The sequence below is a fragment of the Pezoporus wallicus genome, unplaced genomic scaffold, assembly GCF_028554395.1.
Source record: "Pezoporus wallicus isolate ANWC-B61680 ecotype Strahan unplaced genomic scaffold, APGP_CSIRO_Pwel_v1 contig_5418, whole genome shotgun sequence".
Taxonomy (NCBI): domain Eukaryota; kingdom Metazoa; phylum Chordata; class Aves; order Psittaciformes; family Psittacidae; genus Pezoporus; species Pezoporus wallicus.
In genome coordinates this window covers 4,185,337-4,210,142 of record NW_026640709.1, presented here as the reverse complement: position 1 = coordinate 4,210,142, position 24,806 = coordinate 4,185,337, and positions in this window count along the sequence as shown.

The window sequence follows — 24,806 nt, the reverse complement described above, 5'->3', positions numbered from 1 at the left end:
TAAGAGTTCATTTAGGGGTTTTAAAAAGCTCATTTTACCTAATGTATTATGGGAGGTATATAACAGCAAGCAGCTTCCCACTCTACTTTCTACGTATTAAATTTTGTTTCCAGCGTCGCATTGTGCATGCCACCAACAGTAGCAAGTATAATATACTATATTTGGACAACTGTCAAATTTTGATTGTATTTATTAAGACATTCTAGCTATATTCGCTGCTGGACTTCTTTGAGTGAGACATACAAATTATTGCCATTCAGACATTGTTATTGGTAGATATTTTCCAATAGAACATGAGAATAATAAGTCCAATGAGCTAGAGATGCAATTTATGGCTCAACTGAAATAAAAGGTTTCAACTCAGTGAAAGTCTTACTGTGCTTAAATATTATCTTGAATGTGAGAAAGATGTTCATGAATTTGCAGACAAAATTTAGATACCTCGTATATTATACAGCTTTCATGAAACACAACTCTTCATTCAGAAGAAGGAACTGAATATTTATTCTCTAAGCACCTGAGAATGGATTTGAGAAGACAATATCCACAAATAGGAGGTTTCAGTCTGAGGGACTGTCGAGTGATTTTGTTTACTCTTCATCCAGTAGTATAAAATGTCCAGAAGACTGCTAGCCTAAAAAGGTACTTGGCCAGTAGTGGCGTGAACTTTCTCTTCGTTGCTCCCCCACAAGACTATCACCATTGCTAGTGGTGGCAGTGTTATTTCTTGGACAAAGGTGTTATCCACTTTGATAACTGAAAAGTTGTCCAGCTTTTCAGCTATGTTCATGACTTGGTCTTTCTACATTCCTACCAAAGCACCTGTTTGAAATGCTGCAGCTATTATAGTGGGTTTTCACAATAGGTTTTTTGGGTTGTTTTTTTGTTTGTTTGTTTTGTTTGTTTTTTCTTTTTTTTTTATTCTTAGGCATCAGCAATGTTTTCAGAAGATATGTAAGGATTTTAAAGTCCCATTCCTATAGACTTCATTCTCTTTCAGGAGGTATTTAGGCTCTCTCATGGCTAACTGATATTTTTTAAAAATAATGATGATCAAGCCATCAGGTATGTGGGGAAACTGTTTTGCATGAAATGAGATCAGTGGTCCAGTTTGATGGCCCACTGAGCTTCTAAGATGTTTTCAGCTTTTACTGTTAGCACCACCATATTTGCTGCTGAGAAGAGGAAATCTATTCTGCACCCCATTCCCGCCCCCCCCGCATTACAAGTACATGAAGCTATTCAGTCCCAGAGTACATGTACTGCAGCTGGCTAACAGCTATTGCTGTAAACAAAGCAACAGGCATGCCATCAAACTGAATATAGTCCTTCATCAGTCTCCTCTGTCTTCTCTGAGAAATCTAGAGATGATTACAAACACAGCTCAGGAAATAAGCCTAGCAAAGCCTAAAGTTGCATGAATTCGAAAAGCATCTTACAGGGGTAAATGAGGCATTCAAATATCAATAGAAAGTACAGTGTCAGTTGTAAACAAGTGCTTCCAAGGTCTTTGTGCACTCTGATAGCTTCAGATATTTGACATAAATTAATTTTATTCTAGATAAAATGAACCCCATGTCTAACAGTGGCAGTGTTGCTTGGTGGAACTTTTTTTTCTTCATGATTTCAAAATAGTGAATAACAGATTATATATTTTTCATCTTTATCACTGTAAATATTCATGAGTTGATTGTATCTATTAGCAGATTATATAAGGTATAAGAAAACATTACACTTATGAGATGATTTCAAAATTTTAAATGGGAATCTATCTTTACTGTTTCCCAGTCTCACAAGAAAACAGGAAAGTAGTTAGGACTAGCACAGGCATTTTATGAAGACTATGCAGCAAAAAGTTAAATGAGAAATTAATATGCATTGAGATCTTTCATTACTGACCCTGATAATGTGATTAAGCAGTCTGCCTTGAATGAACCTTTGTATATTCCTTTATTCTGGAATTTAACCTGAAATTCTGTAGGAATAAATGAAGAGGTTTCTGTAAAACAAAAAAATGACTGGGCGAGACCTTGGTTTTGGAGCCTGAAATGGTAATTTAATTTTATCTTTTTTTTTTTTTGTTATCTATTTTAAAGTGTTTACACATCCTAGATCATGCTGTAAAGGAAATAAAACAAATGGTAGCAAAACCTGGTAGTTCAGTTAAAAGTACATTCCAAGAAGTCATACAAAACCTTATGAATTTTCCAGTTTCTAGAAGTGAGACACAAACTAGAGAAGTCTTTCAACCGTATGGAGATTTCTGTTACCTCTGTGTCAATGGGTTTCATACTTCTCCTCAGTGTTTGATCCTTATAAGACACGTTAAGATATTATTACATCCAAATTACAGAATTTCTTTGTTTCTCTCTATTTGGATAAAGAAATGTTTTTACCCCACAGACTTAGTAAACATCTGTGTTGATGTAATAGCAAAAGTAAAAGGTAATATATATTAAGTCTTTTTCCTTTTGGTGGAACAAACTCAGGAAACAAATTTTATAACTAAAATCTATTAGTTAAAACATTTTAACTTTAAATAATGAAACTGGATGTCCATATGGGAGAAGATTGTAAAACCTACTGTTTGGAAATTTTGCTTTTTACAGCTTCATAATTAAAAACAATGTTTCCAGACAAAACAGATTTTTTTTTTTTTTTCCAGTGGCTGTTTCCCTAAATTCCTGCTTACATTCTCAAATCTCCTCCATAATTTTTGTCCCTGTGTCTCAGTTTAATTGACATTCGCAAACCTGCTTGTTTGTTTTTAAGTTCTGAATCCAGTCCTTCCTCTCTGATTTCTTTGATTCACCTTCAGTGGATCCAGCTTCATCGTGTTATTCTTTTTTTTTACATTCATGGTGTTTCTATTTTACCCAACCCAGTTTTCCTATGTGACATGTTAGATCACAGTGCTGAGGTCTGTAAAATTTAGTGGTTCTCAGCTTACTTCTCCAGAAAAGATGTCTCTTTCACAGATGACTCAAAATGAACTGCAATTCGTGACTGGAGTCCAGGGCTTATAAATTGAAAAGAAAATTCTACCTACCAATATTTTACTCAATACGAACTTTCAAACGTCAGATCTCTCATTATATAAAGGTGCCTTGTTTGAAATGGAGTGATTTGTCAATGGAGTAGGTTCTGGCTTGATTCACTGTTTTTGAACTGGCTCAAGCAATTCTAATTATAAGCTACTATCTAGAGCTGTTACTATTTGCCAGATATTTCAACCTTGATGAGCAAAACCCTTTAGGCTCATTTGAAAAAGCTTACAAACAAGGAAATTCAGTGCTGTTCACCCGCTGGGCTTGGGACAAAAAGCAAGTATGAAAGCTGCCAATATTTCTATATTTGCTTGTTTCATCTGAGAGGGACCAGAGCAATGACACAGAAAAAGACTCTTTGAGCCCAGAGCGAAAATAACACACTTGAAATGCTTAATGGATTTCTTCTAAGAGATTTCTCCAGCAGCTTCAATAGAGCTGGGTGAACGGCTTGTATGAAAAAAACTTTGACTGATGAATTTCTGTCTTTTCTTTTTTTTTTGTCTTTTTTTTTTTTTTGTCTTTTTTTCTTTTCAGTGTCGGGATTGTTCACTGAAGGATTTGATTTTGTTTCTGATTTGTAATTATTCACAAACCAGAGCTTGAACAGTGCATGCTCTGTATATTTCTGATTAGTTACTTCCACTATAAGGTCATCGGTATTTACTGCATTAGGGTGTCTGACTAAAGTGAATGGGTGCAAGTGCCAGAGTTAGGGGTAAGAGGAAGAACGCAGCACTGCCTTATAAGAGAAAGCTTTAAAGACCTTGTCCGGTTTGAAGTTAGGTTAACAACAAAAAAGATTTTATACATTCCATATTTTAGAATACATAAGTAAAACCTTAGAAAGTGTTGTAACGTTAGGAAGATATCACATTTTAAATGAACACTCCTTCATAATCAATGTGAACTTAAATACAATAATAACACCTAATGTCAGATCTTTGTCTAACTTATTTTGCCTTTGTGCTATGAGAATAGTATATCCCCAGCCTCAGCAACGAGTATAGTTACATTGCCATAAATATGTTGCATCATCATCAAATACATATAACTAATCCACAGCCTAATGAAGGCAATGAAACCACATTCACTGTCTGGGATCAGTTGCTTAGAGCTAGTATATTGGCTTTAGACTTGAGGAGCCGTCAGCTGAAGTAGCTTTCACAGAACTGCAGAATGGTTGAGGCTGGAAGGGATTCAGGCCATCTTTAATGGAAAAAGACTAACCAGCACCTTGGTCCAGTGACTGGAATGGGTGTATTAGATTAGTTTTCTCCTGGAGCAGAAAACATTAGGAGTATACAAGCTGTTCTTGTATTCAGGTTTTATTCCAGTGTGATTTTTACCCATCCTTTTTATTCAATCAAAGTCCTTTTCTAATTTTTATAGAAATATAGATAAGCCAATGAAACAGATTCTGAAAGACAGGCAAAATGTAATATTCAGAGGTTAAATTGTTCTTCTTTGCATGAATATCAATCTCTCCACCCCCAAATGTATATTAGGTAGAAATTGTGGGAGGTTCTTTTATTCTGTCAGCCTTATAACTGAGATATATTTTCACCTGTCATGTAAATCAATAAAATATACAGTACTTAATACTTAAATGTTTCACTATTAGAATAATTTTCTGATCCCTCTGGATTAAAACATTGTAAAATAGAACACTCAATTTTGTATGAATAAATTGTTTTGCAACTTACAGTAATGAGATAGTTGATTCACATAACTTTATAAAGTGGTTACATGGTACAGCAATGGAGATGCCCAGTTTGGAAGTTTGCCTTTCTTAATGAGATAAAGCTCCTCTTAATTCCACTGATGGCTCTATTTGTGTAACAACAGCAAATGTGATTAGTTTTTCTACATTATGTTTTTTTTTTTACCTCTTATCATTCCTACATTTTCCATCAGCCTTTATTTTCCTTTTTATTATGAATGTTTCCATAAATTTCATAGAAAAGATAGCAAAGGTTGTAAAATAACCACATTAATTCCTTTGCTTCCTGAAAATTTACACAGAAATGTTTCCCCTTTACAGGAGATAGTCACAGGTCCTAAACATATCTTTCATGGGGCAGCAGAAGAAACATTGCAAAACCCAGTGGCAAAGATGTGGCAAGGTATTTATGAACAATTTTGAAAATGCTCCTATAAACTAATCGAAGCACACAGATTAGAGGACTGTAGGGGCATGAAAAGGGAACATGTAATTAAGTTCCCTGAAGTCAAATGTATTTGTAGATGAAGGATTCTGCTTCTGCTCACTTCTTAATGAAATGAAGCTGTCCATGGCACTCTCACAGACCATCCTAGTAGAAACACCTGGAGTTAGAGTTGACTTCTGCTACTAACAAAGTAGCAGAGATGTGAAAATAAGGGCTTCGGTATACATAAACAAGACGTAAACAGCTCACATTAAGAAAGACTAATTCATCTCTATTTATCTAACTAAATTAGGATCAGTTAGAACTTTCTTGGGCAATTTAGCGCTGCAGCTAATTATAATGGAAATATAGCAGAAGTTAAGTAACAAGTTATAGAAGTACTGAATGAAATCTTTCTGTATCACAACTGTGCACTTCCATAACATACTGATTGAGAGTGGGTTTAGAATTTCCAAGCTGTATATTAGAAAAGAGATCTGTAAATAAAAAATATAAAACCATTGCTAAACAGTGAAGTATTACTGTGAAGACACCCTCTTTAATCTTTTTGAGGGAATTCTGTGGTAACTGCATAGCAAATTGGAGCAAGAAATTCATTGATTTGTTAAGTTTATGTAGAATAAAAGGATTTTCCTTTTAATTTCTTTTTTGGATTTTAGTAATTTAATAGAGGATTTCCCATCTCATTTTTTGGACCATCAGACATGCAATTTCATCTCTTTTGATTTGGTAACTTATATAAACCACAGATATTTTTCTTTTAGTCATTTGTAGTCGTCTTTCCACTTGTCGTGTTGACAAACCATTCTCTTACACTGGACAAGATCTAGTCAAAAGTGATTTTTTTTTTTTTTTTGAGCATGCTTTCAAAGAAGAGAAGAATACTGGCTAACAATTATACGTTTTGGATCTGAGTTATCTATGTAGGCAATTTTTTGTAGCTTCTTTCTGCTCTTCTCTACTGGCTGCCCAATGTCAAAACAGGAGGTACTCTTTTCTTTTGCAGTAATCATCCCTGACACGCTGTTGGCAACATATCCTCCAGGTTCTTTCTGTTGTCTTCTAGAAGACATTTTCCCCATGGGGAAAAAAACAAACATTCTGCCTTTAAACAAGGAATTAAAAAAGCAAAGACAGAAAATGCTTGCTGGAATTCAGTGCCCTGACTTTTGCGCACCTATTAATAGTAAAATTTTATTTTACCAGTGTACAGAGGACTTTTAAAAAAGGTTATGTGTACTTGGCCTTTCACTTCCTTTAACATAATGTTAGCAAGATTAAAACAGGGTTTTCTAATAGTACTACAAAGAGGAAAAATGGGGACACCGTTAGTCAGGCTTTTCAAAAGAATATAATGCATGGTCCTTGTGATGATGTGATTGATGGCTTGGCTTCGAGAGTGAAGATTTGGGAAGGGCTTTAAACATGCTTACTACAAGCATGACAACCAAGGGCATGTGGGATATGCAAATCTGGTTGGAAAAAAGAGTGCTTAGACAATCAGGAAGTGTGCGACCAGGACTGTCATCTCCTGAGCAATCTCAAGCCACCCATGTGCTGGTCCACCCACATGCAAGGTTGGATCTGCAGCTTCCCATGCACCTTGTCACCTACTGTTTCGACCCTCGCCTGACCATCTGAAGCAATCCAGCATTAGCAGGGAGTGAACTGAATAAACTAAAAGGGTTTTAATGTTTTGGTTTTGTTTTTTTTAGGCAGCAAGTAGAAACATGGGACAGACAATCCATGAACACACCCTTTTTTCTTAAATAAACTTGGGAAGCAGAAGGTGTGCCAGCACAAGGAAAGGACCAGTTGTCTAGGTACATCTGTCTTTCTACATTTTAATTCTAATGAATGAAAAAACCCTGCAAAATACAGAAGTTTCTTTCATCATAAATCAAATTATTACAGTTCTACTTAGAAATAATGTCTTAATTATTCCATAATCTAATAGACCTGCACCTTTCAAAGAAGATTCTGATGGAAGAGTAATAATGAACCCAGTTTGGAATGTCTTCATCTTCTGTTTCCTGCATCTCAAGAATAAGTATGTTAGGTTTCCACCAGGCAAGGCACTTTACCTGGCTAAGTATTTACACAACATCTGCCAAGTTTGGTTAAAATTTGGTCAGATTAAGTTAAAAATCATATATGGTTAAGAAAAAAATACATTGATATCAGATCACCCTTTTTTCCTTAGGAAACAAGATTGGAAGTCTAAAATTAAATACTGCTTCCATTTTGAAACAGAAGAAAAAGAGAAGCCTGAGACTGTACTAGGTAAATGCTGATTCCACAGAAGCTGAGGGAAAATTTGGTATATGTTTTTGTATTGCTATAACCTAGGCCTTATTCTTCTAAATTTTCTCAAACAGACCATCCCTGCTAAAACCAGAAGTTTTTCCTGTTTCAAGATCATCCGGTCAGTCTCCAGAAATCTAGCCTCCACACTATATTTGTGTTCGGTAGAAAGAATTTCAGTTTTTTCATTGCATCATTATACTTTTATGAACTTCCTGTCAACAGTAGAGCTAAGGTGGCTATCAATATTCGTTTGCGCTGTGTCTTTCTACTATAGTTGTATATGCTTATCTACAAAATATGTTTACAAAGCATCGAAGAATGATGTGTTTATAAAAATAATCACTAAGTAACATTGAAAAATTATTGTTCTACAAAAGTCTATTTATAAAAGATAAGTGACCATGTTTTAACATTTATCATTAAATAGACAGTATCCCAAACATATACATCTTAATTTTCCTACGTGCGCTCATTGCTTTATCCAGTAACAAATATTTTACTATCAAAAGAAATGCAGAAAACCAGCCCAGCTTGAAGGATGTCATATGGTCTCATTAAGGGTATAACTACATTCTAGATGCTGTTCTCTTCAGAAGAAAACAAAGAAAAATACCTCTCAGATATTAAAGTTGATGTTAAGTCTTTCACCTTAGGAATAACATATCTGAATGCTAATTGTTCATTGTGCTGTTAAGCAGTAGAAGATGCTTCCCACTTCATCCCTGCAAATGAAGTCTTTATGGTGGATAAGTCACTGTAAGGAAGAAAGATGATCTAGAATGATGTCACCTCTATAGAGGGAAGTCTTGCGGTGTCATTTGCAGTCATGAAAAGTTTGAAAGTTCATAGAAAAACAACCATTCAGTACCAGCTTTTTGGAAAAAAAAGGGCCACAGGACTTTGAATGAGGAACAGGTCCAATGCAGCTTCACAGAGCTCAGCTGAATGATTCCAAGGCAAGAAATAATCTGAAGTGCTTGGGGTCCTACAGCGCTGTTCTTAAATATATAAAGGTATCTCTACTGGAAATGGACAAAGTACCCCTTGGCTGTTCCCATCTTCCTCTGAGCCAACACTGTTAGCAATCAGCAGATCCCAAGAGGTACTGTGAGAAGACAGAGAGATTTGAATGACAAGAAGGTAATGGACTTGCAGAGTAGTTTGGGAAGAGTGCTCTGTGCCTGAGTAGAAGAAGGTAAAGAGACATTTCGAGGAGAGGCAAATGAGGTGAGCATCATTAGCAGAGCAGAGGAGATGAGGGATGATGCCATAATAATCTTCTCAGCACACCTGGGGACATTTCTGTCAGTGACTGGCTCCATCCCCATTGTTTGTCAAAGTGCAGCCATTGACTCTTCTGACCAAACAGCTCTTCCCAACTGGTTACAAAGATCTGCGGATAATGAAATGGTCACCAGGCACCTCATCTGCATCCACTGTACTGCCCTTCTCACAGCAATACACAAGGCAGACATTGCTGCTGACAGATCACAGCTATTCTCATTTTCTACTAAATGAGATGCAGAGAAGTGTGTTTCACACTTTTATATTTTCCAAGCCTCATGCACTTTTACCTGTTCATATCAGAAACATGATTATAGACACTTTTAACTCTCTGCTGTTCTTTCCAAACACTGCAGGATAGAGAAAGACATAAAAGAGTTAATCAATATCACTGTCTGATGAAAAATTGTATATAGAATTCCAGAAAGTTAAAGCAACTTAGCCTAGGTTTTATATTTCATCGTTATCTAGGAAACTGGTTTTTTTTTTGTGTATTCCCTTAAATGTTTCACCAATAAGAAACACTTTTAAATAGCACATAGTAAAAATTAAGTCCATTTCATTTTTTACTATTGCAGATCTCATTATAAAACATCTCAAGATTAAATTTATTCCAATAATCATTACAATGATGAAAAAATTCCTTGCTTCAATAATTGATTTATGCTTCATTTAAATGTATGGAGTAGTTTCAATATAATTTCTTATTAGCTCTAATGACAAATTTTAAAATAGCAGGGCTCTGAAATAAAGATGAAAATTTGCCATACAAGTTATTACATTTAAATGGACTTAATATTTAATATTTAAAAAATCATTTGATGTAAATAGCCATCATGAATCACTGCAAATATGCTTAGATGTAATTAAACCTTTTCTTTACCCATATCTAGTTGCTTCATAATAAATTATTTTCTTTCTTTTTATTTTTTTAGGATCATCAAGGATTTGTACTGGAGAAGCCACAGTTTTCTTCTGACATACCAGCATTGCTTATTCAGATTTTTGTTATTGTATTGGTCAAGATACTAGATGCCATGGTGCACATATTTCCTTCTGTTATGTATATACTATTATTTTGCGCATAATGCTAGTACAGTCTCCCTGTTTTGAAGTTACATGCCTGTTATACTCCGTATTCCACTGTAAAAGAGAGACCATAAAGATATCATTTGGCAGAAACCTGTGTCACTTCTAAAATATTTTAAAATGTTTTAAAATGTTATAATGGCAAAAATTAAATATAAGGAAAAAAAATTAAAAAATTGTCTCTTTGGCTGGCCCCATTCTGTGATTTGTTTTCCCTTCTTATAGGAACATTACCTAAGACAGAATCCTGCAAGCATGGCCAGAAGGCATCTCACTGTCTTTTGAGACACCTGACATGGCTGCTGTACACTGACCACAACACTCCCAGCTGAAGTCACTGCTGATGTAATGCATAGGATGTCTGTATGCTGAATTTGCACAGTATATTTTGCATGCTAAATAATAAACCATGGCATCTGTTAGGTTATCCACTAGAGCTGTAGCCCCAACAATCACTCTCCTGTTTGAGCTTAGACACACACAAAGGTTTCTCAGTGACAAAAATTTTGTGACAGTACCAATACATTGACAGAGCTGGTCAATTAACTGTCTGATGTCCCAGTTGAATCTGTATTTTTAGAGAGATAATGCATGTGCTTGTATTAGTGGTGCTGTAGCTCTATTTCTATTTAAGAAAATTGTATTAGTTTCATGCAAACAGAGACTATGACATTGTTCTAGATTTATGGTTAATTTCTTTGTTGTTTGGACCGTAAATTTTATTTGAGGCATCTAAAAGTAATGCAGGTAACAGGGGAATAATTGGAAACGGTACACTTGGAATCACTGCACTAAACCAGAAAAAGGCTCCTGAGATTTTTGAAGAAGAACACCACTGGCACTTGAACATACAAACTGTTGAAATTTTAGTTGCTTTTAGGAAGTAAATCTGTTTAATTCTAAGGAGGAATGGCTTCATTAAATGTTATCTATTTAAAAACCAAGCAAACAAAAAACCAGCAAAAAGATGAAAAAAGTAAATGGGGAGTTACACCAGAGTTCCACTGGGATTTGAAACCTGTTCTATTCAATGTAGATGATTTGGGAAAGGGGATGAATAATGTGGTAGCAATTTTCCTGATAATACAAGGTCATTAGTAGTTAATATTAGTGCTGACTGAAGAACTTCAAAGAAATTCCTAAGACCAAGTGGGTGAGTAATAAAATGGCAAATGAAATCCAGTGTCACCAAATATAAAATTATGTAACCTGGGAAAAAAATAATCCTAACTTTACAAACAGGATTGATGGCCCCTATTTGACTACTGCCACTCAAGAGCAAGATCTCAAGCTTATAACAGATAGTTATAATCCAAAGATTGCAATGATCTCTGTGGTCAGCAGTCAAAAGTAGTATCATGAATTACTAGAATAAAATTATATAAAAATCAGCATAAATCTATTTTTGCATGTCTCTCTTATGCAGCTGTCATCTTTTCCACCTCGTAGCAGTGTGTAAGGCACAATTGAAAGAGAGTAAAGGAAGAGCTGGGGGGGTGATCAAGGGTTTGAAATGGCTTCCCTGTGCAGGATATCTTAGTAGACTGGAGCTCTTCAATATGGAATAAAGAAAATCTGTAGACTGATATGTGATAAAGACTGAACAGAATTTGGATACAGAGCAGCATGGAAGGGGGGAATATGAGTGACTGGACACTCTCATTCCTAGCACAGGAAACAGGGGCACCAAGTGAATCTAGCAGGTGACACATTTAGAATAAGCACAAGGGAACTGTTGCCCCATGTGTCCTGTAACTCTCCTCCTTAGTAGGGGCCCTTGCACATTCTAGAAGTTTATCTGGCGTCAGGACAAAATTGGGCATATAATGCTTGCTTAAGAAGTCTCTGAAACAGAAATAGCTGACAGCTAGGATGGCTTTCTAGGGGAAAGTGCTTGTTTCTTATGTATTTTCTTGTACTACTTTTTTGACACCTCTTTTAGGCCATTGTCAGAGCAAGATGCTGGCTAAATAGCTGGACCTATGGTTTGATCCTACATGCCTGTTCTCAGCTATCAGTGCTCATTTACAAACAGTATTAGAAATGCTTTCATATGACCTGGAGTGTTTTGTTTGTTTTGTTTGTTTGTTTGTTTTTATGTTTTTTGAAGAGTTTCTTTCCATTTTATAAGAGATAAACATTTACTTCTGTATTTATTTTAGATTTTTCTGTGCAAAAAAAGTATTAGTATTTTTCTTTGATGAAAAGTGAAAACAACAGGGATTTTTGTTTGTTTTCTTGTGAGATTATTCTAACTTCATCAATAACAACACCAGAAATTTACATTTGATATAATTTCTTTTAGAGAAATGTGGTTCAGTGAGAGAGGTAGAGCTTTGAAAAATACGACTTATCAGTAGGGGTGTGGACCAGTTTCTTCCTAAAGAATTGTTTTGAAAATTATGTGTGGCTACTTTTACCCAGATACAGCCTGTCACACTCATATTTTTTTGCAGTGACTTCAACTTGCCATAACAACAGAAGTTTAACAAACAGTATTTATGTGCTGCAGGCATAGAAGTGTACATAAAACATAAAAGAAAGTAACAGAATGCAGGTTGCCAATCACATCATTCAGTTCTCCCCAAAGCTTCCAGATAGTTTTACTTTGCTAAAAGTTTCTTTCTTTTTCTTTTTTTTTTTTTTATCATTCTGAGTTTTGGAGAATCTATATTTTCTGTAAGGGAAGTTAGTTGTTTTCCACATGGAATACCCAATGGAGGAAAAGCTTTCTTCTCTTAAAAGCATATATGTAGCTTATACCTGTATTGCACGTAACCAGTTTTGGTGTCTGTTAATACACTACAGACATGCACTGCTTTAAGAAAAAAAAAACAACCCACCAAACCCTTAGCTTTAACCATTTAATGTTCCTGATTCCAGGCCATGAAGTAAATGGATTTGAGAATGGGCTGGAGAATTACACATGTGAATACATCTGTCAAGCTTGCTAGTTATAAAATCTTTGCGCCTTTTCAGAAAGGTTGCCTCAGCACAAGCAGCATACATATTCTGCCCTGAGCATTTGCTTCTCAGAAATACAGAAAGAGAAGTTGGAGATGTGAGGGAGTTTAGCCATAAGAAATGAGCATTTTAAAATTCTCTTTATGTAGATGAGAAGTATTTCTGTCCTGGCAGTTCTCTAACAAAAACTAACAAATGGAAGATAATCATGGGCAAAACACAAGAAAAAAGTTAACCTAAGATAAAATTATATAAACTGACAAGAAGCACAGGGGAACAGTAATGTGCATTTGAGAAATGCATATATTAAAGCATAAATGCTAAATTCTGGAAAAAAAACTTGAAATAATATACCTATTGTAGGGGATTTTAAAAACAAGTCACCACAAACTATAAGCTGGTCTTTATGCTTCAGTCTTTAAAAAATACAGTATAGCATTTAGGTTGAATTTACGTGTGTGTCCATGATTTTGTCCATAGCTTTGCTAATATAATCATCTAACAATTTCTCACACTGAAGCATTAATTGGTAGTCTTCACTACTATTCCAAAACAAACACTCCAAATATCTTTTCCTTTCAAAACTGACAACCTTAAAGGTATGTATGCATAGCTAATGGAACAACCCAAAACCTTTTGTCACTTTCAAAGTTTCTGATATCTGGTTAAAATTATAACGTGTTCATCTAATTGCCTTAAAATCATCTTTGAAAATTATATTGTTTTCAAAATGCAATCACCAGAGCTTTGTACATAAATCGTGGAATTTATGGTTTCTTGTGTTTTGAGAACAGAAACAGCTAAATCTCTTTAAATCAATTTCACTTTTTTTTTCTTTTTTTCTCTTTTAAAAGGAAAGCAAAATGATATACAGTGGATTGTTTGTGTTGAACCTGAGCACTGATCAAGATTTAAACAGTCTAACATATGAACTTTGAGATTATCCATATAAATAATAGAATATTAATTTAAAGCAAGGGCTAAAATATATGTTAACTTATAAATTAAGTTGATCGTTTAAGGTTAACCGTGTCTGAACATAAAGGAATTTAGCAACATATGGTTAAGTAATCATTATATGTCATATATTTTACTAAGATGGTGTAACAGTTAAAACATATTTCAAATGCAATATATATTTTTGGCATGGTAAAATAATTTGAAAGATGTCAACTTGAATCACACAACAGTGATTATTTACTAATGTAAGATAGAGTCACTTTGATTCTAATAAGAAAATGCCTGAGCTGAAGTCACACCTTCGTATGCCTCTAATGGTGCTCTCATTTTATCATATTTTAAAAATCCACACCTCATATTTTCTGTTTCCTTATATGGATGGTGCTAATGACACACATAGTAAACCTTCTATTAGCTTTGTACTTCAATAGGATTTGTTTAATTTCAGCTGTCAAACAATATGGAGAAAAAAAAATCCACTTTTTTGATAACACCAGGATTTAAAATGCATTATCAGTATGACAGCAGTAAATGTTTTCCAAAAAATCTTATTTATGGGCTGTGTTCTTTCTTGGTGTATATACAAATCTGAACAGCATGTGAAATCCCTCATTTGTTTGCCATAAACTGTACATGTTTCTGTTGTAAGATTTATTATGTAAGAGTGGTTGAGTAACCAAGCATTGGTACCATTGATATGGCAGTGTTTTACCACTAGCTCCCTTACTGACATCTGATTGGATTTGGTGCTGAGAGACATTACCAGCTGATGACTGTTCAGTAATCAGTTCTGTATAAATAGTAACAATAATATAAACACTATCCAAATGTATCAGTTAGCCCATCTTCTAATGGAGACTTGCTTTAAATATATTGTATGTAAGTATGTAAAGCAAGCAATGAGAACTGGCTTCTCACCCAAATTCTGCTATCAGGGCTGGGCAGTACAGGAAGCCACTATTGCTGTTTGTACTCTGAGAATGGAAAAGTTGCTGTTTCCATTGAAGTGTCCATCAGCTTCTTTACTGAGAATGCCAATTTTTTTTTTCATATTCGAATAAATTTACTTGGCGTTTCCTACAAACAGGAAATTTCCATGAAGGTTAGACACTGAAATGACCCCATTCATTCCCAATATGTTTTGCACCTCTGCTCCTCATTTGCAAAATGCAACACAGTTTGTCACTTTGATTGTCCTATTCAACACGATTGAACAGAAGACTTTGTGCACCTGCTTGCAATATCAATTCCAAAACAATATTATCAATTCTTTAGCATAGGCATAAAGTAGAAAAATAATATTTTAGTACTCTGTCTTTGCCTTTTTAATATTATATTTCTTCTTATGGTATTTATAAAATCTTCACCATGAAGGTGCTTGAGAATGTTATTACAATAATAGCACATAGTAAATGCAATTTTAATTTTTTGTAAATTGGAAAAATTATTTCACGTTAATATATTACCAAAATCAGGCAGTCTGACGTTCATGCTTCTTATGATTTTGCCAGAGCAATATGCTACTATTGGAGGGTTGTGAGATTTTTTTCTAAATAGTAAAGTCCATCTGTCTTTACCCTTTAAAGACATTCAATAGTGAGAAAACAAAATTCTTCCAGCTGTATATGCCTTGTTGAGAGGAGGCTGCAGAGGTATTTTGAATGCATTCTCTGCTCCATTAGAGTAACTGAACACTTGTAAAAATGTTTTTTAAGCTTTCCCTTTATGAACATGGAGAAATGTAGATACCTGTCAGTAGTTCTGCAGCTTTGTAAAGGATCAATATAGTTTCTGATGCAGGATCTGGCCCTAAGGCAGCTCATATAAATCCCCAACTGTGCTATGGAGCCTTTCTGCATAAAAGACTGCACATCGTTACTTGTAGAATGGATACACTCAGGTCTGCTTTAAGCTATAGAAAAGTCCAAAAGTCAGCCAGAAGCCACGGTCCCAAAGTAGCAATATTGGTTTTGCAAAGTACTTTGTATTTAGTTCATATTTATCTTTCGTACCAATTTCATATTTAACTTTAAATATACATATTAATCCAACTGAATCAAGTTTGTTTTGAATAGAAATGGATTTAAACCCAAGTTCAATGTTTTCCTGAGGTGGTAGCTGTTTCCAGACTTTTTATGAGCTTCTCTGCTTTTAGCTGTTTTACTGTTCAGTTTAGCAGAGACGCTGACTCTTAAGGGCTAAGCAAATACAACGCATGTTAGATACAATTATTTGAAAATCTAGGCTGAAAAAAAGTGGTGGCGGCTCTAGTGTGTCAATTGGAAGTGCTAAGGCTGCTCCACTGGGACAGCTACACTGTCACCACTGGGAATGATACATTCCTCAGGCTCTTTGGCTTTGTGTCTGCTCAGCTGTATTCAAAAATCATACCTCCAGCCTTCACCATGTTTGAAGAAACTGTCTATTTCTAATGTTATAGACTCCTGATTGACTACAACTGAAAAGAAGCAAAAGGGGCAGCTGTCATTCCATCCTGAATTTGAACTAGTAATGCAGGTTGTACAAAGAGATTGCAGACATTGTAAGGTTGTACCCCACAACCTCCCTCTTGTTTTCATCTGCATTTTCTTTTCCTGACTGAAAAGGAAACTAGCCTTTTCAAGCTTATGCTTCCTGAGAAAAATGTGGAAAATGTATATATATGGGGGTTTTAATAGAAAAATGTGATAATATATATAATATTTTTCCTTGCACTTGAAAAAATGTGTTCTAAAGGTTGGTTTCATCATGTAGATTTAATAATTTTGGATTGAAAAGCATGCTCGTGACAGGTCTGTATTTTCTTGGACATATTGCATTTGATTCTGAGTGCAGTTTTCAGCTTTTTAAAATGGAATTTTGTGGGGTTTGAGCGTTTGTTTTTCATTATGTTAAACATAGAGCATCCATATGTTGCTTTCCTTTGCAATCTTTAAGAAAACATACAGTCATTTAAATCAGGGCTATTTTATTCCTGCAGTCATAAAATTCCTGTAGAAGAAGACTTCTACCTTACTGTGATATATTTTTCTTCCCCAGTTGTTGCAAATGTGTTTTCTAATTCCTTTACTTCATTATACTTTGGATGACGAAGTTGCTGCAGGTAAGAAAAAATGTGCATATGATATGAATCAGGCTCTTAACTCCTATGGAATGCTCTATAACTCAAAATCTTGACCAAGGTGCTTAAGTCATATCCCTGGATCATGACCTTCAGGTTGGTAGAGAACAATAGGAAGTATAATAGCTGGCTTCCATGGTGTAATCTTTATTGTAAGAATAATACATGAGCTCTTACATGCTTCTATCAGTTGCAAATGTTCTGGTAGCTCATTGTACAATATGTCAGATAGAATGGATTTCATGATCTTTTGTATAATGCATATGTTCCAATAGTAATTTCAAACCTAATTTATTTCCTTAGAAATTCATTCATCTTTCAGGTGCCATTTTTAACCATCTTAACTTTCTATTATACAAGCACATGGGGTAAATTCTTTGCTCACATGTATAGATCCCACTCCCACTGGATTTTGTACAAGATTTACAGTATCTAAAGGGAAAATTTAGCTTAGGAGAGTTTTTATTTTATCACAGCCATATAAGCCCCTTTTCTGTTCAAAATCCAGTAGTTATTTGGCAGTTTTTTCTCATTTTGGTCTTGCTGCTATAACTAGAAATGCTTTCAAAGATATATATATATATTTTTTTTCCCCAGATAACGTACCTCTGTAAATGCCAAAGCTGACTTTGTATCTTTCAAAATACGTGTATAAGTTATTGGGAGTTTTAACATTTGTTGTGAATCACCGAAAATGGTTATTGCATTCTTCCTTCTTTTTACTGAGTGGCTGGTAGTGGATGATGGGTGTAGAAAGTGAGAAAAAGGAACCTACCACATTTCATTTGCTGCAAATTCCAAACTCCTAAAACCATGGGCACAGTTGTTCTTACACTTTTGCTTTTAATAGAAGAATAAGAGAATAAGGGATTAAGGTAGCCAAAAGCGCTTTTAAAAACTATTTCACTGGGAAGAGTGGCATCCTGGCAAGAACAAGCATATTAAGCTGCAGGGCATTGTTAAATAGAATAAATTTTCTTGGCCAAGGGCAATGTAGAAAATGGCAGTGCTGGAAATTCCTTTTTTCCTTTGGAAGAGAGTTTTTTTTCAGAGAGCAATATAATTGGCAATTTTAAATACCTCATACAAACAGTAGGATCAGTTTATTCACTTTTCCTGGAAACTACACAGCAGTATTTCAGTCTCAGCCCTCTCGCTTATTAAGGAAGTATGGGCTGAGTACATCTCTAAGGTTTAAGAGTTATAGTGCAGTCAGTTTCCCTTAGACTATGAAGCAGTGTCTGTAATTCATATCTACAGTTTTATGCTCCACATTCTCCTTTATAATATTCTAGCTCTGTTACTTGTCAATGTGGTATATGAAAAAGACCATATAAGACACAGCATAATTACCCCTAGAAATATGTTTGGGTAATAATGTAGAATGAAATAATTTAAAAAAATCAATGAAATAATTAAAGACTTTTTTTTTTCCTTTCATCATAAGGTGAAAGGCAACTGGTACCTTAGGTACTGAAGAATAAACTTCTGTATCTTTCTGGAAATTCCAGTAGAGAAAAAAATGCCAGAAAGTTTTTCAGAAATAATTCCTGATTCAGGATTTCTTAAGAGTATATAGGTTAGAAACCCTCACATGACACAATAGGCCTAAAAATTCTAGTACGAAATAAACTTTGCCCTGACTTCAAACAGGAAACTTTACAAAACGCATAAAAATGAAAGTCCAAAACACACCTAAAGAGAAGCATAGCCTGTAACAAAAGGTGACACCCTTGAATACTATCTTATGAAAACTTTGATTCTCCAGTCCACTGGTGTCTCTTTCTTACAAATACACAAATAATTTATTTAATCTCAAAATGAGGGAACCAGTTGTTGATATACCCCATGATGTATACGTATGAGAAGATGGTCAAGAACATGGGTAGAAGAATGAGATATACAGAAGCAGGTTTGTTCTCAGTATATAAATGGTACGTAAATTTGGGTATTCCTGCCTTGATGCTATTATAATGGGCCACACTTCTTTTGGTAAATAAATCTATGCCATTTAAGAAGGCTGAGAATTATTTTTCTTTTCCTTGTTTTAACACTTGAGTATATCAGTGTTAATAATAGCTGGAATTCTTGAAAACATAAACAGTCATATCATCATCATTTTTTTTCAGCTCGTGAGCTGATTAGATTTTCAGTTATCCCTGTCTTTTCAGTGTCTGAAGATGTGAAGGAGTGTATGATAGAACTATTCATTTGTTCATATTTTTCACAGTTTAGGTAGATTAAAACTATATCTTGAGTCAAAGCGTAGCCAATCAGAAAGTGAACTGTGACAGGTTTTTTTTCCAACTGGACATTTTGTACATCTCTGCAGTCTTCTATTTTGTATTAGCACAGTCTGAACAGATTATTTGAATGTATAACCACAATTAACTGCTGTTTCCTTGAGTCTCTACTTTGTGATCACTGTTCTGTGTATTTGTGAATGGACAACTCTGCTGCACAAATTGTTCTGAAGTTGATGTGAATTTCCCTTTGTCTCTGACAGATACCAATGTCACTTGAATCTTTGTAGCTTTTGGACTCAAAGGATAAGGGAAAACATCCTGTTCAGTTTATCTGAATTCTGCTCACATATGCACATTTATAAGGAGTGAAAAAGGAAGGACAACTTCCATTACATATACATGAAGTGTTTCGGTTTGCCGATATGTTTTGGAATATTTCCCAAACTGGAAATCTCAGTGTTCACCACGATCCTTAAATAAAATAAGGAATTATTTTGACAATTTCACTGCTGCTTAGTATAAGTGCCTGTCATTGGTGTTACTATTACAGATCACAGATTAAGCTGTTCTCTGCATATATCTAAATAAGAACAACAAACGGTGGTAAATGAAAATTGTTTTCCCTAGATAAAAATTCATGATACCCAAGGAAGAAAACAACATCACTCTCCCCTCCCTGAAGCACCAATCCACATACTTAGAACTAAGAATCCTATTTAGGTAGATAATTTAAAAAAGAAAATAGCTATGTTTTTGAAAATGACCAGTGCAATTCAATGATTCATTTACACAGTTACCTCTATTGATAAGGTGAAACTGCACAAATGTCATGTTATAGACAATGAATGGGGCTTTGTTAAATTTCTCTTTTTCCAACAAAGGTGTTCTGGTTGTGTCTGCCCATGTATAAAATACTGCTACCGTCAAAGCCATGCTGGTGGATTATATTCAATTTTTGTTTTACTTTTCAGTGCATCTGCATGGTATAATTGGGCAGCAGTCTTTTGCTGTGCCTCAAATTCCTCTTCCTGATGGCAATGGTTCATCAGCTGCACAGCTACAGTTGCCTTCCTCTTAACACTGTTTACTTTTGATTATTTCTGAATGTGGTACATTTTGTTTTATGTCATGTCACTGTTGTTATACTTACATAAAGTACTTAAGTATTGTTTAGATTGACACAGTGTTAGTACTGAAATTGAAAATAAAATGGCATTATTGGCAAGAACAGCTGTTTGCATGCACATCGTTTTCTGAGCTTCAGTTTATTAATCAGGCTAAGTGGGAGTTTGCACAAAAAGTAGTATTTTTTCTTGAGGTATTCTATGGACTTTAGATTTCCGTCATAACAGAATTTAATAGTATAATATAGCAGAAATGTTTCATGTGATTAAAAACTATTCATTCTGGGTTTGTAATTGATTTAATTGTAAGATCTAGAGGGATGCAATTTTGAAAAGTTTCAGCCCTGATTGCCTATTATTCACATGACAACACTGAAATAAAATGACACTATGGTAAATGAAAACATAACAAATAACCCTGGTGGTTCAATAACGTTTTGAAAGAAAATCAGTAGATGTTCTGCAGAAATTACCTACAGGAACAGCAGAAAGAAAAGCCCATATTTTAAATCAGCTTTTGTAAAACCTGCTAAAAATTGACTATCCCAGAAACTGTCATAATTTTACTCATCCAGTAAAGCTGTTTTGATTGTCTTTTATAGTATTAAATAATACCTGTTTGTGAAGTGCAATCAAGCATTAATAAAAAAGGCTTATTACCTATGTTGAAAAAAAAAGGCTGCACACTTCTAGATCTCACCCCAGCCTTTACTACTCTCCATGTCAAAGTCAAATGTAAAATTCATCAAATTCACTGGGAATTTAGAGTGCTTAGACTCTGAACATGCAAAAAATTTATCTGGTCTTTGATCCCTCACAAAGCCTGGGTTATTTTAATTGGCTTTGCACAGTATCTGTAAGCTCTTTTTATGAACAGAATTTATTGAATAAGAAAGCCCTACATACAGTGCATTCCAACACTGACTCACTGACTGCATCTTGCACAGTATGGCTGCATTAATTCCTGTAAAGAGAAAAAAAAAAGATTCAAATTATGAACAATGTGATTATATTTTGCCAGCCTTGTTCCTCTAAGAATAAAAGATTCATTTTAGGTGTTTCACATATTATCTTTACTGGGCTGACATATCTTCCAATAATTTTCTTTTCCTTGGTGGTCATTGGTGCATACTCTACATTTTGTAATAAAACTGTAGGAAAAATGTATAATGGCTCATGTTTTAGTGTTATGTGTTATTATAAACATTTCTGTTTATATATGGAGGACCTAAATTTAAATCCTGAAATTCACACTTTTAAATTTAAGTCATTACCCAATATCCATTCCTTTCTCTGTTGTTTCACTGTTGTAATTGTAATAAGGTATTTGCGTGTAATTGGGCTTTATGTAATTGCACTGTAATACGTATAAAGCATAGTAAACTCCTTTGGTACATTAAGTTGGGCTAAGTCTTGGACATGCATGGTCATTCATTTTATATATTTCCTTTGAGTTGTTAACATCACATAAAAACTTTATATAGTTTGCTTATACTAACCTTTTATTTCTATTTTATTTTTTCCCTAAATTTATTAATTTACAAGCAATAATCAGAAACAGGTGAACATTTTTCAGAGTTGTTTAGAGGACTATGACTCAATCTTTGAGAACGTGTGGGTTTCCCAAACATTACTGCATGTAGCCAACCTAATCTTCAAAGAGAGAATAGTTTTGCAAACTGCTAATTGACATTAGAAGGTGGTGTGTTAGATATTTTTTCACTTAACTAATTCAGTTAAATATTTACTGGAAAAAATTTAGGAAAGCTTCACAGATGACACTGGATTAAACACTTTTGTTTCATCAGTGTTAAATGATTTGTGTAGCTGTTTCACTGAGCAGGTTTAATTTCACTCTTTGTAACAAGCAATGAAAAATTCAGAGCATCACTGTTCTTTCATTGAGAGGTGTTTCATAATCTTTAATAGCAAAAATGAGCCTATAGATTTCCACATCACCCAAAAAGGAGGCAAAACGTATCTCTAAAAAGACATAAGCAATAACTTTTAAATATTCAGTATTTATTTTTTAATGTTTACTGATATGTCTTAAAGTATTCAGGAATTGAAAGGAAAGGCAGAACCGTCAAGGAAATTGAGATTAAAGCTACTCTGCTTTATTTCTGAATAAAGCATCTGATATTTCTGAAAAGAAATAGTTGCTGGAAAGGTAATACTACCAAGGGAAGGGCAATTGGTCAAAAAATAGGAGCACAAAGATGTTTGTTGAAGTGGAAGTAACACATTGCTAAGTATAATCTGCAGTCTCAAATCACAAATGAGAGATTATAATATACAGGAAGAAATGTAACAGAACGTGAGATTTAACAAATTCCTTTGAAAATGTGACCTTTAGTACCATAAAACATGTATGACTAATTTTGAACTCATCTGATTTTGTTTTTGAGAACCTCTGAATTGTTTAAAACATAATCACCTATTATGTCACTGCATTCAGCTATACATTGCCAAGAACATAAAACTTCTTTATTTTAGCATTCCTACATAAAGGTCAAGTATATTTATGGAGCTATTGAACACCTGAAAAAAATTGGAAATAGAGGGATGCATTGTCGTATAGTGTCAGAATTCTCTGTCCCTGGCAGTGTTCAAGGACAGGTTGGAGAGAGCCTTGGGTGTCATGGTTTAGTGTGAGGTATACCTGCTCATGGCAGGGGGATTGGAAGTAGATGATATTAAGGTCCTTTCCAACCCTAATTATTCTATGATTCTATGAATTGGGTTGGTTATTAATTTCTGTAATAAAGGGTTTGTGTCGTAAAGAAGAAAATATACTCTCCTCCTGCAGAGGAATGATAGGCTGCTAGTATGCCCTGTTTTACAAAAATAATACAAATGATATTTGTAACTTCACTTTGTTGAAGTTGGTTTCTGGGCTGGTGCTCACAGCAGAGAAACTATAAGGAACTGACATAGAAGGTACCTCTTCTGCAAGACCTGCGGCCTTTCCCGATAGTGCTAAGCCTGGCCAAAGCCTGCATAGGTGGTTTTTACTGTCTAAGCTGTTTCTTGAAGATCTGAGACTTCAGTCTCCCTGCGTAAAGTTTTCTGTGCCTTCTGACCATGACAGTTAATTTGCAGTCCTTCAAATGTGAATGAAATATTTTTTTTTTCTTTTTAGAAATAAAAGATTTGTGGCAGAAAGATGATCAAAATGGCATAGAAGAACGAACATTCTTTTTTCTTCACAAAGTATACCACACTGTGCTTACTGCTGTACACAAAGGGAAAATGAATTATTACACTGAGAATGGAGTAAACTACCTAATCACAGCTGTGGTTTAAGGTAGCCTTTGAGGTATCATTTACATTCTTCTAGGAACTTCTACAGTAATCTAAACAGGTGGCAGTAGGTCTTACTAAATAATATTTAGAAAGTGCTGTTTAAGAATAGCACTGTTAAGCGTTGTCTAAGTAAGCACCTACTTCCTCACCTGTCTGCAGGATCAGAAAGTGAAATGGCGCTCTTTAGAAAAAGGGATGGAAGGTAGTTTTTTTCTGGGAGACTATTTCAAGTTAGTGCAGTTTGTCTTCCTTGTTCTTTCTCAGTCTGACAGGTATTATACCACACCAAGAGTCACTGTCTCTTTAAATGACACTAGTTGCAAATCTTTTAGAGTCAATTAAAAAAAAAAAATTGTTCTGCAGATCTTCCTGGATCATGGAGGAGAAGACTCAAGGCTAGAGGAAATACAGAGCTAAAGGGATATTCAAAAATGTTTATGGATGTAACCTTTTATTTAAGGATATATTTTAGTTCATCTCTAATTTAGTTTTTCCAGAGTAACTGGCAAGAAATTTTGGCTGAGATTAGGACTAACAACGAAGGAATTATTTGAGCATTTAAAATTGGCACAAATACCATATGGATGTCATTGCCAGAAAGTTTACTTGTGTAACTTGAAATGCAGTACATCTGTAAAAGGGATAGTAGCTGTTTGCTTTCAGTGAAATATGGTGAACATTTTAATCTTTATCACTGCTTATGTGTTCATATGAGTTCAACAGTATGAGAATGATACTGGTACTGCAAAATACTGAAATTAAGACTTGCAGGACTTCTTTACTACAGTCTATCTTTCACCTACACTCTGAAGTTCAGACACTTGCTATTAAGTTCATTGTTCTACCTAAAAGACTAATTTCATACACTGCTAAGGAGATGGCCCTCAGGAAAGATGGGGAACTTGAGCCTTGGTAACATAAAATAAAATACATTTCTACAAGATCTGCCAAAGCTTGAGAAATTAACAAACATGAATAAATTGGGCATTATTAGTCACTATTTGAAAATAACTGCAATTTGGACTTGAGATAGCTTATTTGGCTTGCTAGAAGTTACCTTGTACTCATTGAATCCAAAATTAGAGAGCATCTTCAAAGATGTCCTTTCTCCCCTCATCCAAATGACAAGATTTACAGTGACAGGGTAGTTCAGTGATTTGGGCATAAAAGATCTGATTCACTGTCTC